The sequence below is a fragment of the Oratosquilla oratoria genome, chromosome 10 (assembly GCF_046742065.1).
Source record: "Oratosquilla oratoria isolate Oo_2021 chromosome 10, ASM4674206v1, whole genome shotgun sequence".
NCBI classification, from domain to species: domain Eukaryota; kingdom Metazoa; phylum Arthropoda; class Malacostraca; order Stomatopoda; family Squillidae; genus Oratosquilla; species Oratosquilla oratoria.
In genome coordinates, this window is record NC_134786.1 from 64,797,602 (window position 1) to 64,815,101 (window position 17,500).

Below are 17,500 nucleotides of genomic sequence, written 5' to 3' on the forward strand. Positions count from 1 at the left end.
GTGTGTGTGTGTGTTTTTGAGGTGTCGAGGCTCGTTTATCTAGAATAAGAAAAATCATCTCGAGGAACTTCTTTTGTTTTCATGGATGAGGAAGACTTTTTATTTCAGAAATGCACAAGTTTCTGGGAGCTGACGAGAATGCAAAAATATGAAGATCGTGAATTTGTTCACGCTTGGCTTGGACAGGGACGAAGTGTAGCCGTCTTGAATTCAGTCCTTTGCTTTATTTTGGTGAGCTCGTGGTAGTACGTGTACCAATGGAGACGCACTTGCCCTATGCAGACGCATTTGACACAAAAAACTTCTACCTGCCGATGGTGAATAGATAGGATCATAATTATAGGCTCAAAAAATCACTTAACTTATCCCCTGCATGCAATGGGAAGCAGCTTCTGATACACAAATGTACATAAAGCCATGCACAAGCCACCTGCAAAAAAAAAATGGAATAAAAATCTGTTAAGGAACAGTAAAAAAGAAAAAAAAATCTTAGGTTTTCGTTGAGATTCATTCAAAAACAGTACTTTTTTTTTATATTTCATCTTCTGCAGTCACGTACCTATTTGGTATGAGGGGATAGTTAAGTGATTTTTTGAGCCTATAATTATCCTCCTATCTATTAACCATCGGCAGGTATAAGATTTTTTTTGTGTCAAATGCGTCTGCATAGGGCATGTGCGTCTCCATTGGTATAAGTATCTACTGTTGACTCAAGAACGAAAGAATGGAGGAGACTACAAGAGACCATAAGGACCAGTCTTGGCAGTTCCATGCCTATTACCACCATCCCTATCCATAAAGCTATCACTTAAAACAACCAGTTGTTTCAGCGCTCAGATATTAAAAACTTATTCCATTCGTAAACCACTCGATTAGTAAACCAGTTCTTGTATTTTTTTTTTTTTAACCTAAATTTGTTAAATGCAAAAAGGAGTGAATAGAAACGGTTGCAGACATGAACCCTCTTGTGCGATGTATTTGAAGAAAAAAAAAACGCTTATAAAATTTGAACCTATCATCCCAAAAAATAAAAGTATACAATAAAATATAGAAATAAATGAATAAATGAATAATTTGGAAAATAAATTCAAAATGTCGAAAACCAAGACGTGATAAAGGTTTTAAAATGAAACCAATAGAACTGAAATTTTAAATATTTCATACTGTTTAACTCATGAGAAGCTCATAAAAATTCATAGGAAGAATACTTTTGTATATAATAATCAACCACTTAGAATAAACTCGTAATGGCAGTAGGTCGAAACAATTCCATTAATGACGTTTTTATTGAGTCGAAGAAACTTCCCGCAGAGACATTCGCTTGCAACAGAAATCAAAATTTCATGATGTAGCTAAATAAACATCAAAGCAATAATGCCATAGTGTCTGCCAATTGATTGTTTGGTTTGCTTAGTCTTTTTTTTTTTTTTTTTTTTTTTTTTTTTTTGTAGCTGTGTCTTCCTGCATTGCTTCTGACCCAGGCAGTGGGCGGGAGTCAGGGATCGTACTTCCACAAGGAGCTAAGATGAAAAGAGAAAACTAATGGGTTTTAATTGGTGATCATTAATACATAAGAATGGTGGGGGGGGGACTGCAAGAGACCATAAGGCCCACACTTGGCATTTCCATATCCATTACCACCTATCATCCCTATCCATAATGTTATATAATCTTCTCTTAACACAACCAATTGTTTCATCGTTCACTACACTATTCCATTCATTAACTACTGCTGGTAAACTAGTTCTTGTCTATTTCCTTCTTAAACGTAATTTTTCCAATTTGTATCCATTAGTACGTGCCTTGCTGTCTTAATATGATGACCCTGCCCACATCACCCTTGTTAAAACCCTTGACCCAATTGAATACCTATATGAAGGGTGGATGCGTGCCTTGGCTCGCTCCCTTTTGGTATATAGGTAGACAGTGTTTATCATATTTCAATATTCCCAGTGTTCAGTCTCGTTTTTGAAGGTAAACGTTCTTACTAGTATACTTCACCTTTGTCATATAAGATGTCCAGAAACAGAGGGGCATCCCCGCCACTTTTACTGGTTTCGAGTTAAGCACGGATTGTGAAAGCTGTAAGCCTCTTTTATATATATATATATATATATATATATATATATATATATATATATATATAATTATATATATATATATACATGCATACGTATACATCCTTTCACCACAGAAAGCTTTAGTTGAGGGCACGATCATTTAAGACTACAACTGTGGTTCCCAAATTACGGGGCGCGCGTCCCCAGGGAGACGTGGGGAAGATACAATGAGGGCGTGAAGTCATCTGGTCAAAAATAATTGTTTAATGAGAATAATGAAATTCCAAGATCAAGTATCTGCTGTAATATATGTGCAAAGTATGATTCTGTCAGTCACCCCAGTCCGTTTTCTATGAAGATATGAATAGAAAAGGTATAGAGAAAAGAAATATTCATTACAAAATAGGTGTGTGTGTGGGTTGTTGTACGGGTCTGGTGGAAACAAAAAGGGGCCGTCATATAAAGGCCCAGTCACATCAAGCTTACGACTTGTTTCCGGCCACCTGGTCGCCGGCCAGTTGCAGGTAGTCTTTGGAAGTCGCTGGTGGTCAGTAATAAGATAGGTAGATCTATAGATAGATATATTACAACACACACTGAATAGTCCCCTGTATATAGATTTTCATCTTATCCAACACATTAACTGTTTCCATTTCAATTCCTTGCATAGGTTTTGTGTCGCCGACCGATCGCTTGATTTTCGGTCGAAGGTGGTCGGAAACAGGTCGTAGGCTTGGTGTGACTGGGACTTAAGATAGTTTGCAAACCACTGCTGTTCGGACGCCAAAGAAAAAATAAATAAAAATAAATTAAAAAAACATATAAAATAAATAAGGTGATAAACTATAATAATAGATATAATAAGATAAACAGTGATGATAAATTTAGATATAAAGTAGAATATATAAAACATGAATAAATAAAAGACATTAAAAATCTGGTGAACTACGAGCAACAAAGTTTAGAGACCACAGCTGCACAGTATAGGGCATGACCTGGTGGACCTTGTCAGTGTAAGGGATGCTCTCCCCAAGTGTGATCTAACTGGCAAATGTAACGCTAAGCAAGACTGACAATCGCCCTCAACGTCACTTTTGTACGCTTAACATCAACGCGAGAATGTACTCGACGTTTGATCTCCCCGATTTGACAGCCGAGTAGTCTCGCCCGAGTCACGTTGTTTTTGGATTCTGGTGGTAAATGACTTGCAAGAGTCAAAATTCTGTTCTTGTTAAAAACGGAAGTCATGACATAGCAATACATTGTTTTCGGAAGAAGTTAAGTAATAAAACATTTACCGGAAAATATCGCTAACGATGGTAATTTGACGTAATGCTAATATTAATTATATTTTTGATGTCCCCTTCACGCGTCCGCGCGCGCACGCACACACACACACACACACACACACACACACACACACACACACACACACACACACACACACACACACACACACACACACACACACACACACACACACACACACACACACACACACACACACACACACACACACACATGGAATAAATTGAAAGAGAAAACAGTGAGTGTTAAAACTATACACGACTTTAAGAAAGAACTGGATGCGGAAAGATACAACTGCGGGTCCCTTCGAGTATAGCTCTTCTCCCGCAAAATACAACTAGGTAAATACACACACACACACACACACACACACACACACACCATCATATGTGGACAACAACGCCTACCATTTTATGAACTTAATCTAGACTAGTTCTACAATTTAAATCAAGTATTGTAAATATCACGTTCGCACAGGCATGTCCATATATATAGATATATGCATACAAGTCTATATGTATATATGCATATAATACACAAGTTGTTGTAAAATACATAATGGACAAGATAAACAACCCTGTTATGACTTGGTTTATATCCATCTTATATTTTTTTTACTTGTATTAATTTATTAATTCTCTATTTGTTATTTATTCTCTTTTATTTAAAAAATCAGAACACAAAGCCTTGGTCCCTAATTTTATTTTCCATTTTATACATTTTTTATTTATTTATTTATTTAGTTATTTATTATTTACTTTCTGTTATTTATGAATATCTTTTAATTTTTGTATTATCTTTTTTCAAGGATGAGAATTCGGTTTTTGTCCTTTTATTTTATTTTCTATTTAATGTTATTTTCATTTATTTATTGATCAGTTTAGTTATTATTATATATATCTATTATTATTATATATATATATATATATATATATATATATATATATATATATATATATATATATATATATATATACAAGCCCACCGGCTACGCCGGGGGCCTTGGCCTGCGGCGCTGCGCCTTAGGCGCGGGCGCTGCGCGCCCTGGGCTACGCCCCTTTTTTGGAAAATAAAGAGTTCTTCTTCGAGTTCTTCTTCGAGTTCTTCTTCGAGTTCTTCTCTTTCGAGTTCTTCGAGTTCTTCTTTTTCGAGTTCTTCGAGTTCTTCGAGTTCTTCTTCGAGTTCTTCGAGTCCTTCTTCTTCGAGTTCTTCTTCGAGTTCTTCTCTTTCGAGTTCTTCGAGTTCTTCTTTTTCGAGTTCTTCGAGTTCTTCTTTTTCGAGTTCTTCGAGTTCTTCTTCTTCGAGTTTTTCGATTTCTTCTTCGAGTTCTACTTCTTCTTCTTCGAGTTCTTCGAGTTCTTCTTCTTCCTCTTCTTCGAGTTCTTCGAGTTCTTCTTCTTCGAGTTCTTCTTCTTCTTCTTCTTCGAGTTCTTCCTCTTCTTCTTCGATTTCTTCGAGTTCTTCTTCTTCGAGTTCTTCTTCACCGTAGTTGGCGGTGTAACCGATTTACCACCAAACGCGAAGGTGTGACCGAATTACCACCGGACGGCGTAAGCAACCATTAAATTTTTTTATATTAGATATATGCATATATATATGTAACTGAAGGCGGAGAAACTATACGAGAAATAATGGAAGAATTACTGCCTTAACGTTTCGACCCTTATACAATTATAATAAATAAAGGTTCAACAAAGAAATTAAGAAAAACAATAGAAGCAGCCTATATTGATACTAATAATAACATCAACCATTGAGATGGTTTTATATGCTTAGCAAGAGCTACAAGTTTATTGATAGTGGATGAAAACAAACGGACAAATGTTCCGAACACGACGACCTTTCCCAGGCACCCTGTGAGGTGACGTGTATGTGTATAAAATGTCTATGTTATACTTTTGTGTTATGCTTTGTGATCAAGACCCTAAGGGTCGAAAACGTTAAGGCAGTAATTCTTCCATTATTTCTCGTATATTTTCTCCGCCTTCAGTTATACATTTGTCATAGTTTAAATCAATATATATATATATATATATATATATAAATATAATTATATATATATATATATATATATATATATATATATTTTTTTTTTCTATTAATCTGAATCCAAAGTTTTTGTCCGCAAAAGATGGACAATATTCCAAGTACATGGATAGGTACTTCTTGAAAAGGTCTAAGAAGGGCTAAGGGCTAAGGCGCTCCTTCTCCATTTGTTCTTGGCGACGCTCAATTTCCACCCTGACACACTCTGGCCATTTCCGCTGTGTAGCCAGTCACTGGTAAAACCCACAAAATTATCTGAAACAGTTCTGTTTGGTGCTCCCCAACGATGTGACCAATGCATAGGAATGGCGTCCTTTTCTTCCGTGATCGGCTCTTGTCGTCCATCGTCGGTGTCTTACCCAACGTGAGCTGCCGAGGTTTTACGTTCATCTTAGGGTTGTTGAGATGATGACGTGTTAACTTGCTCCGTAGTTCCTTTCGTCAGTTTGATGCGTCTTGCTCAGCAAAGTGTATGATGTAAGAAGAAACTTCGTCTAATGATACGTAACCTAGAAATGCACTAGGACTTTACAACGAAATGTGTTGCAATAGAATAAGAAGATGGAATCTCGTTTTTATTAGAAACTGGTTTAGTTTCAGTTAGTAACATGCTTAGAATAGGTACTCTCGATAACTTGAAAATTGTGGAATTCTGAGAGTCCATCGAAGTATTCATGAGACACTTTAAACTAACAAAAATATATGTGCCATTTCTTGTTTATGTTCGACGCACAACAAGTCTGTGCATAAAAGGATTTATAATCTTACATAAATACGTGGATGCCCACTGGTTGAGTGGGTTAGAGCGTCGCTACTTACGGCGGAGGTCGAAGTGACGGCAGTTGGAAACATGCCGCAGGCGAGTTGGACCAAGGACATGGTTCATTAAGTTCCACTCCACAGTCCTTTGTAAGGGGCACCGTCCAAGCCTCCTGATAGGGAGAGTTCGCGACGTTAATCCGAACCACATTAAATGTTGTTCTTCCAAATGTAACCTAATCAGCAAATAATCAACAAGTGGTAACCAAATCATGCAGTGACATATTTCATATCATGTGCGAGATGGTTTGGTAATGAAGAATGATGGTCGACCAATTTTACATAAACGAATGTGTTGCATGACATCGCAGTATGAGAGTGGCAATTTTCACAAGAACAGGATTCGCATATTTAGATAGAAACAACGTGTATTCATATCCGGTAACTCGTAACTTCATTACTCACAGGTAACCAAAGTACATATATATATATATATATATTTGCAGAAACCACTTGGAAACTTATTTTCCACGTGGTTTCTGCAAGTATTGTTTTCACGTGTGCTAAGTGATTTGTTTTGCATATATATATATATAATTTTTTTTTATATATAATCAGCAGTTCCAGGTAATGTAGGAAGGAGGCTCCCCCAATGATAAGATTAAAGACAAATGCGGTACGCTTAGATATTTTTCCTATTTAATCTGTTTAATGTAATATGTTGGACACTAACAAATCCCCTTATAAGGGGGAAGAGCCTTTGGTATATACTGTATATATATATATATATATATATATATATATATATATATATATATATATAATATTTAAAAAAAATCGTTCCAAAATGCTAACACAAAGGAAAATATATGCTAGATAATGGAGAACTGCACACACACGCATGCATGCGCACACACGACACACACACATATACACACACGCGCGCGCGCGCCTCCGCGTTAACATCACATTCACAGATGTGTATACAGATATATGCATACAGGTCTATAATAATATATATATAATAGAAAAGTTGTAGTAAAATGCATAATGGACTAGATAAACAACAATATTATGAATTATTTGTTATTTTGTATAATTTTTGTTGCCTTACTCCCGGGAGTTGGACCCGGGACACCGCATGGGTTCTTAGAGAGCAGTTGATTTTCTTTAAGTCTGGATCCGTATCTCACTTCGAGATCTTGCCTTCCTCTTCTTAGTCTGAAGACGAAGCGGAGAGGTCTGCAAGACCATCCATCCAGTCAGGAGCAAGTAGTCCGGTGAATAGGAGACACCTTCTCTTCATAAGAGAGAACAGGAGTCAGTTTTCCCCTATTTGGGCGCTTTGGACTGGCAATCGGAGAGGAGTGCGGGATTCGAACCCACTAAGCAAAGGCGAGCCCAGCACGCTTCCGATGAAGCCACCAGCGCTCTTTTGAACCATAAAAGGTGAGGAGCCTATACCAGAAGGTGCTAAGTAGCTGCGGCCGAAGCCGTCACCTTTGCCCGATGATGCGCTCTAGGGATTATTGGGATAGGTAACTAGCAGTCGCTGCTGGGAATCGGGGAGGAGTGCGGGATTCGAAACCACAACTAAGCGAATGCGAGACCAGCACGCTTCCGAATACGCCACCAGTACGTTGATGAACCACAGATACACAACTCATGTTGAGGAGTGTGATACGTAGGTAAAGATCTTGCGTAAAGGACGAAAACAAATGAAACCACGACCATAGCCGTGCTAAACCACGAGCTTCCAAGATCTCTTGGGGGAAATCGTGGGAGGATTCTTGAAAGAATATTCCATTTGTGCCTAATGTACATGTAAGCCACGGAGCCTTTGTTCATTTAACACATATCCGGGGTTTTGGACGTTTGGGCCGCGGGCATGAAGGCCGGATTGGAATGATTCAGTGGTATTGGATGGAGTGTGTGTGTGTGGGGGGGGAGTTTGTTACCTCTTTTGTCCTACAGCCCCTTTAGAAACTCCAAGGCGGTTGCATGAACCCCGCAATAGAAAATTGTCTGGCTAATCTTCGAGTAAATAGGATGGAGTCGGTCGAGATGTTTGCAAGACTGATTTGATTGGAAATGGCACAAAAACATATATTGAAGTCCATTAGTGAGGGTGAGGTGTAATGTGATATATACCCGTGTGTATATAGTATATATATATATATAATATATATATATATATATATATATATATATATATATATATATATTCTATGGAGGTCAGTATTATGTTTCTAACTTCTATATGCCCGCGGGCTGGCTGAGTGGGTTAGAGCGTCGATACTTGCGGTGGAGATTACTTCGAGCCGTGCCGCCAACGAGTTGGACCAAGGGGATGGTTCATTAAATTCCACGTTACAAAGCTTCTGTAAAGGGCACCCTCCTAGCCTCCTGATAGTGGGAGTTCGTGACGTTAAACCGAATCGCTATTTGACCACCACCCCTAAAAAAAAAAAGCGGGGGGAGGGGAGGGGAGAGGGTATAGTGGGGGGAGGTGGGGTTGGGGGCGAGGTGGGTGTCACCAGAGATTAGGACAGAAGGTAGGAGATAGGGATGTATTTGGTAGGAATCCAAAATATAGATCATTCTCAGTATCAGAAATCCATTGATATGTTAAAATTTCCCATATTCGGAAAAAAAAATCCGGATACTTGAATCACTTTCTTATAATTCTCCTGTATATTCGAAAGATGCTTTCAGCTCGAACATCGGGGTTTTCTGAATTTCAGAGTTCCGAAATAGAGAGGACACAGTAATTTATTCTGTGGTGGTCGAAGGCAAGACATGGCGGACGTGATGGTATCAAGGACTTCGTGGTGATGCGGGGAGTCCCACAAGGCGCAGGAATGGCGTCCGGGCGTGATGGAGCGGGGAACATTCTTTAGGGACGGGGGACGGTGACGGTGACCGAGGGCGGTCGAGAGGTTCCCTTAAGGTACACTCGGGACTTGTACCGCGAAACCTTAGAAAGGATCACTAAAAGGATCAAAGGGATGTTCTGTTTGGGGAAAAAAAAAAAAAAAGTGGGGGAAGGGTTCGGTACCTGTATCTCGCGTACACATTTTTCACTTTTTTTTTTTTTTTTAAGATATATTTTATTTCATGTGGATTAAGTACGTTAGGTTAAGTTAGATTAGGTTTCTTTAGATGATATTAGGTTAGGACCTATTGGGCAATGTAATTTTTATGTAAGTTATCCGTGTTTGTGAGATTCTAGAATTTTACCAAATGTAGATCCATCTTTCCAGGAGGCTTCGGTAATGATTACATTGGGTTCTATATATTGATGGATGATGTGATTACGTATTTGCACAGTTGCACATCAGTTTGATTAATTATATTAAATATTACTTTGTGGTGAACGTGTAATTTTACGTTTGTATGATTAACGCGTCGGGTTTGATCCCACTTTGAACGATGTAGGCCCAAGTTCGATTCCAGCAGCTAGGCGCCTCCTGGTGTAAAATCCTTACTGCTCACATCTTAACATGTGAAATAGATACACAATAGTAATAATAATAATAATAATAATAATAATATGCGGTTTATTGGGTATAGGAGCATTACTGCTCAAAATACACACACACACACACGCACACATACGACTCGTGGCGCAGTTGGTAGAGTTCCCGGCCACCACTGCGGTGGTCCGGGTTCGAATCCCGCCCAGGGCTGAAATAGTTTCAGTATCGTTGCGATGCGAATCGATACTCCAACTCTCGTGGTGTGTGTGTGTGTGTGTGTGTGTGTGTGTGTGTGTGTGTGTCATATATGTGCTCTGAGCTCTCTTCTGGGAGGGAAATAGCTGTCGATCACGAGCCCAACACGTGATCCAAGACAATGGTGAATCACATATACAGACATTTGCCGGAAGTTTAACTTCAGTAATCAAGGCGAGGATGTTATGCAAAACAGTTGATAAAATACGAGGCTGTAAAAGGTCAAAACCACGTTATTTTCTGCAGTTAAACAACGCATCTCTTATATTTAAAGACTAGAATTTGGTAAGGTGCCTACGCCAAGAGGCGCTTTTCTGCGGTCGAAGCCGTCACCTTTGCACCATTATGCGCTTTAGGGACTATTATGGGGCAGGAGTGCGGGATTCGAATTGACAATTAAGCTAATGCGAGACTTGAGATTACGCCACCAACATACAGACTTTAGAGATAAAAAAAATATATATATACATATATATATATATATGTATATATATATGTATATAAGTATATATATATATGTATATATATATATGTATATATATATGTGTGTGTGTGTGTGTGTGTATGTATGTATAATAAAATAAAATGTTGGGTACATCAAACTCTCCATATGCATCATTTTGAAATTGGAAAAAAAAAGTCCTTTTCTGGTACAATTTCTAGTTAAACGAATAACTCAAAATGTTGGGTAGATGAAGCCTTCAAAAAAGGTGTAATTTTTGAATTTTGAAGTCTGTATTTCAGAACAGACTACTGAAACACGGTGAGGGAGATTTCTTTCTGTTCAGCTTTCAGAGCTATTCCCAAAGGCTTCAGGGGCTTGTCATCCCGAAGAGGAATCATGAAAATAGAAGCCACATCAACACAACAGGCAAAAACAAATGCATAAGGGAAAGATGAACAGAAATGTATGTTTATTTTATTTCATTTTTTTAAGGATTTTCAAAGCTACTCCTCAGTGTAAGCGGTGCTTAGATGAATAGATACTGAGAAATAATTATGAACTCCTTTAGTGCACAAATGTTATGAAAACGCCAGCAAGAGTTATTGTTCATGTATACATATATATTAGTGAGGTCGTTTATGAAGACGTGTATGTTGCGGTGGGGCAAAAAAAGGAATTTTGGTTTTGTCAAGGCTTTTGCTCCCTCCCTGTCCGTTGTTGTTTCTTGTTTATCATGATTTCTCATGCTACCTTTAGGTGACCTTCCTGATGGTGGCTCCCCAGCTAGGTTGGGATAGGAAGGGTACCATGATTAAGGCCCTTTTTCTATAATTCTTGTCATGGGGAGCGGGTGGGAGTGAGTAGGGTGTGCCCTAAAAAGGGCTGCTCAGTGGTACATGCTGCTGTCGAACTGTAGTACCCACTGTGGAGCGACCACTGGGTCTGCACCACTACCCGTATGGGTTGTGATCAGGAACTTCCAGTGATCACCTTCACCAGTTCCCACCATCACGCACCATCGTCGGAGGATTTAATTTATATATTTTTTATCTTATTTATTTTTATCTATTTATTTATTTTTGTGGGAAAAGTTTGACAAGGACTGTATATGCTCTTAGTATCAGTCGTCGCCTTACTCCCGAAGCAACTCTCATATGGATGTCGAACCCAGGTCACCACGTGGGGTAGTTTTTTTTTTTTTTCAGTCTGTTTACGAATCTCGCTTGGATATCTTGCCTCCGTCTACTTAGCCTGAAGACGAGGCGGAAAGGGCTGCAAAATCTTGAAATGGGATTCATAACACGTAGGAAGGAACCTCACCCGCGACTGTAGCTAGGTGGCTTAGAGTGGGTGACTAGGATTAGGTGACCATGATTGTGGGTCTGTGGGTGACTTAGACTGGTTGCAAGGGTGACTCGCTTGAGTCAAAAGGTGACTGGGTGACTTTGATTGCATAGTGACTGTGGGTGACTGGGATTAGGTGACTGTATGACTGTGTGTGACTTGGGCTGGGTGAAAGGGTGACTGGTTGAGTCACTGGGTGACTGCCTAATTTTCGCCGAAACCAGCGAATAAATCAGCGCCTGTGAGTCTGAACGATTAAACAATTCAGCATAACTCCCACCAATTCCGTTTTCTCGCATTAGCATGAAATTGTATTACTGGTCTACTCTTTTCCCTGATGTTCATTTCACGATGATGAAGCTGAAGGATTATCTCCTCATTCGTGTGTGTGTGTGCGCGCGTGTGTGCGTATTTCTTTACCCAAACCTTCTTTAACTTGCTTTTCCATGTGTGGATTATCTCGTTCCCTGTGTTTTGTGACTTTATTTTCATTGGCTGTGCCCCTCCTTGAACATGTTTACCTATCCTGATTTATTTCAGTTGTTTGTTAGCAGCATCAATCATAATTACTTGGACTTCTGAAATGATAATAATGAAGAGAGGAACGGTAGAGAGAGAGAGAGAGAGAGAAGAGGAAGGGAAGCAGAGAAAGGGGACATACACATGGTGTATTTCCAGATAAAAAGAAAGAAAAAAATGAAAATGACAGAGAAAACGGGAAACGTGACGAGAGACCCCCCTCCCCCCCCCAAAAAAAAAAAAAAAGACAAAAGGGAAGGTTGTTGAAGGGTAAACAAGAGCATGGGACGGAATGAAACGAGAATTTAAGCAAAGAGGAAGGCGCGCGTTCAGTGGAAATGAGTTTTTCTTGGAGGGCACAAAAGGCTGGCAACTTAATCATTCCGAATACAAATGTCGGGCAAACAGATGCGCAGAATGAAGGGGGAATTTATTACGTTTGAATGCATATTTCCACGAATATGATGTACAGCAGTAGTGGCGGTCGTCGTAATGGATGCGTTTCGTAATATAAATGTATATTGTTTTCGGGGCTTTTATTCTCTGCAACGATAAGTTACAACAATACTCCCCTTTTTATTACACGTACACACACACACACACACACACACACACACACACACACACACGCACACAGGAGAAGTAAAATTCTTCAATATGGTGATGCGCTTTTTATTTACTTATTTTAGTTTATTTTGTCGATTTATTATTATTATTATTATTATTATTATTATTATTATTGCTATTATTATCATCAATATTATTATACTATTTTTCTATAGTCAGATTATATTCATTTTTTCTATTATTTTTTATTTATTTATCTTTGTTTTTTACAATATGGTATGGATTTGATTAGGACTCCTTCCCGCTTTTTCTTGTTCAACCCTGTAATGAGTACAATCACCTTGCCTTTTCCCGAACTAAAAAAAAAAAAAAAAAAAAATGGAATTTTTCCTTCGTTTCGTTCACCGAATTACGACGCACTCTTTCAAGGTGTTCTTTGCATTCCTCTTGGCAAGAGCACAGTCATAAAGGAGATCCGATGAAGTCGTTTCCGAAGTAATTTTAATTCAGAAGCCAGAGTAATTTTTTCTAAGGTCAGTTGCAGTGCAGCTGGCTAAGGCTTCTCGTCCTGCGGAGTTTTTTTTTTTTTTTTTTTTCTTCTTCTTCTTCTTCTTGTTCTTCTTCAGGGTATCGCTGTAAAAGTTAAGTTAATTCGAATAAAGTTCTGTGTTAAATATTTTATTGTAATTATTGTAATTTTTTTTAGAGGGGCAAGCTTTTTTTCAGGAGTCACTAACAGTATTAGATTTTGGTTAATTCGGATGAAATTACGTGTTAAATTATTTTTTATAATGGTTATTAATGATAATTATTTAAGATTTTTCAGGGGTCGCTGTAAATTTATTATTGTTAATTCTGATGAAGTTCTGTGTTGATCATTTTTTTATAATTCTTTTTAATGACAGTTATTTCTTATTTATTGTTATTTATTTGAGCAAAATTTTCAGAGAATAACTGTATCATTATTAGGTTCTTGCTTATTCTGATGGCGTTGTGGTTGAACAAATATTTTTATAGTTTTCTTTATTCATATTTGTTCATTAAAAAATCCAACTCCAGTAGAGTGCAAAAAAAAAAAATGTAAATTAATAAATGAATAGAAAAATAGAATTGTCATGGATATTTCGTAGAAAATGTACCGAAGTATTACATTTAGTTTAAATGTAATAAGTTGTTAATTACTATCTAAAAACCTCGTTAATATTCATAGCATCAGACTGGCGGGTCTCGCATTCGCTTTTTTTGTTGGCTCGAATCCCGCACTTTTCTCCGATGCCCATTAGTGATAGGTCCCTACCCCAACAGTCAAGGCGTATAGGGCAAAGGTGACGTCTCGGGTTGCACCTAAGCGACTCCCGCTGTAAATGCCTCGCTTTAACCGGCATAAGAATTGAAGGAACGGCAGGACACCCTAGGGCCTACACTAGAGAGTTCCGTGTCCTTTACCACTTGTCATCCCTGTTCATTAATTCATCTCGTCTTTTCTTAAAACAATCAATTGTTTCAACGCTTACTACGTGGTTACTAACGGTGGCATTAAAAAAAAAACTTTCATTATATAAATATATAAATCCTCGGAAGGGAAATATTTATATAAGGAAAGATTTTTTTAGGAATACCACCGTAAGAATCTTACGGTGGTATTCTTAAAAAAATTCTTTCCTTATATAAATCTTTCCCTTCCAAGGATTTATATAAGATTTATATAGGGAAATATATATTTTTTTAAGAATACCAACCGTAAGTCTATTTCATTCGTTAACCACTCAGTATGGTAAACCAGTTCTTGTCTATTTCCATCTCAAACCTTTTTATACAGAAGCGATCATCAACTCTCCCTTCGTCATATAATATTTACCCTCTTGGTTTGATACACCCCCCCCCCGTAAGTACAAAGACGTAAACATAAAATGACAAAAGAAAAAGTCGTTTAATTTCGAAATTTTGCTCAAAATTGCTTTGATAAAGAAAGACAACATACATACCAAACACCTGGACAGCCAGGTGTATCACATTTCAGAATTAATATTAAAATTGTAGGTGTGATTTGTTCACCCACCACTCACGTAATATTTCTACCCTGTTCCTCCCCCTACCACTTTCCTCTCCCTCTCCCTCCTCCTTCTCCTCCCCCCTTCTTCCCCTCCCCTGTTTCTTCTCCCCCTCCCTCCTCCCTCTCCCTTCTCCCCCTCCCTCTCCCTTCTCCCTTCTCCCCCTCCCTCTCCCTTCTCCCCTCCTCATTCCCCTCCTCCTTCCCCTCCTTCCCCTCCTCCCCTCCCCCTCCTCCCTATCCGCCTTTTCCCCCTTCCCTCCCTTCTTCCCCCTTCCTTCCCTTCTTCCCTCCTTTCTCCCTTCTCCCCTCCCTTCTTCCACTCCCTTCTTCCCTCCCTTCTTCCATTCCCTTCTTCCCCTCCCCTCCCTTCTCCCCTCCTCTTCTCCCCTCCCCTCCTCCTCCCCCTCTCCCCATCCTTCTTCTTCCCTTTCCCCCTTCCGTCCAACTCATCCTCCCCTATCCCTGCTCCCACTTTCCTCCTCCTCCTCCTCCTCCTCCTCCTCCCCCATCCCTCCTTCACCTCCTCCCCCACCCTCCTCCACCTATCTCTTCACTTGCCACCTCTCCCTCCCCCCCCAAAAAAAAAATCTTGCAGTTCGAGATTTAAAGGTTAAGTCTGTTGCAACGAGTGAAGTCATAATGGAAACTGGGCCAAAGTGAGTCCGAATTCATGGGAGCCGAGCTGTGAGAGAGAGAGGGAGTGAGAGAGAGAGAGAGAGAGAGAGAGAGATGGAGGATGGGAGGGAGAGAGGGAGGGGAGAGGGCGGATAACACGTGGACATAAAAAAAAAAAAACGGAAGTAGGAAAAAGTTATCAGATAACAATAATCAGAAGTTTAATTAGTTACACAGGTGGGTTGAGCGCGTTATTAGTGTGCGTGATTTTGAAAATGTGTCCGGGGGAGGGGGGGCAAACCCTCCCCCCCCTTTCGCCCCCCTTCCGGCGATTTGCATATATTATGAGCATTTAGTCGTTTCACGAGTCTTTTCGGTCGTGGTTATGAGGATTTCTCTCAAAACTTCAGGAGCGTAAAAGTATTCCGAAAATGTTTGTTTATATATTTTCGTTCAAGTCGAGGAAGAGTGACTCTCGTTTGAAACGCTATCTTCGCGTCTCTCTCTTCTTCTCTCTTCTGTGGATCCTATTCCTCTTGCAGATCCAGCCTATCTCTCTCTCTCTCTCTCTCTCTCTCTTTCTCTCTCTGTCTCTCTCTCCTTTTCACTTCATTTTCATCGCGTTCGGTATCACAATGAGTTGCGATGATAAATCATGCTGATACGAGAGTTCCCGGCCTGTAATGAGGGTGGATGCTACGTACACGCGCACTCACATACACGCACATGCGCGCGCACACACACACACACACACACACACACACACACACACACATACGTACATAATGTACACATGCGCTCACACACTCACGTACACACATGCATACTTACGCACATAACGCACACATGCGCGCGCGCACACACATGCACACACACACACATGCACACACACACACACACACACACACACACACACACACACACACACACACACACACATGCACACACACACACATACACACACACGTACACATACACATGCATACATACGCACATAATCCACACATGCGCACGCGCACACACACATACGCACACATACGCACACGCATGCACTCATACGCACACACAACCCACATGTACATATACGCACATAAACACACATACGCACACGCACACATACGCACACGCATGCACTCATACGCACACACAACCCACATGTACATATACGCACATAAACGCACACATACATATACACGTACGTACGTACATACACGCATACGTGCACACACGCATACGAGTACATATAATGTCGCTCACCCTCCTTACAAAGAAGAGACATCTATGATCTATGGGCAAAAGCTTTCTCCAACCAGTAGGCCTTTCCTATCTAGTCAGACTCCTAGATTCCTTTGGTCTAAAAAGTACACTTCTTTTGATCCGTTTATCCCTCTCTGTGGTTCATTGCACTGCACCCCCCCCCTCTTTTTTTTTTTCTTCTTTTCTTTTTCTTTTCTCTTTCTTTGATCCACCCTCTTCTTTGAATTCCTTACTTGCAATCGCCTGCGAGCGGCACGGGCACTGTCCACGATACTTGACCCACTCTCACTTCGGTGATATTGTTATTGTTGTTGTTCGAGCTGTCAGATCATTCTCCTTCGCTGGGTTAGGGATGGCGGATTGAGCTCGAGACAAAAGGGAATTTTGATTAATCGAGAACGCGCTTTGGTTTTGGCACAGTTCTTCGTCTGAATAAAGTTTGGTGTCTGCTGAAAAAGAGACTTCAATATACTTAGGCGATTGATGTCCTGCTAATGTCCATGACATTTCTCGCATCTTTCTGGCCTATCCACTCTTCTCTCTCTCTGTCTTCCTCTTCTTTCTCTGTCTTTTATTCTTTTCTCTCTTTCCATATCTGTTTCTGTCTGTCTTACTGTCTCTCTATCTCTCCCTCTCTCTCTCTCTCTCTCTCTCTCTGTCTCCTTCCCTCCCTCCCTTTCTCGTACTTCTCTCTCCCCCTCTCTATTTGCCATACACCTTACGTCATCACATTATACTTCTTTTGTTTTTTTCATTTCTTTAATTTGCTCTTCCCCATTCTTCCTTTCGTCTC

The 17,500-nt window shown here is 39.7% G+C and overlaps 1 protein-coding gene across 1 annotated transcript in view; it reads right to left on the reverse strand.

The window, feature by feature from the left end:
• Positions 1–17,500, reverse strand: part of LOC143029285 (uncharacterized) — a 262,282-nt gene that overhangs the window by 40,734 nt on the left and 204,048 nt on the right. The window lies entirely within an intron of this gene.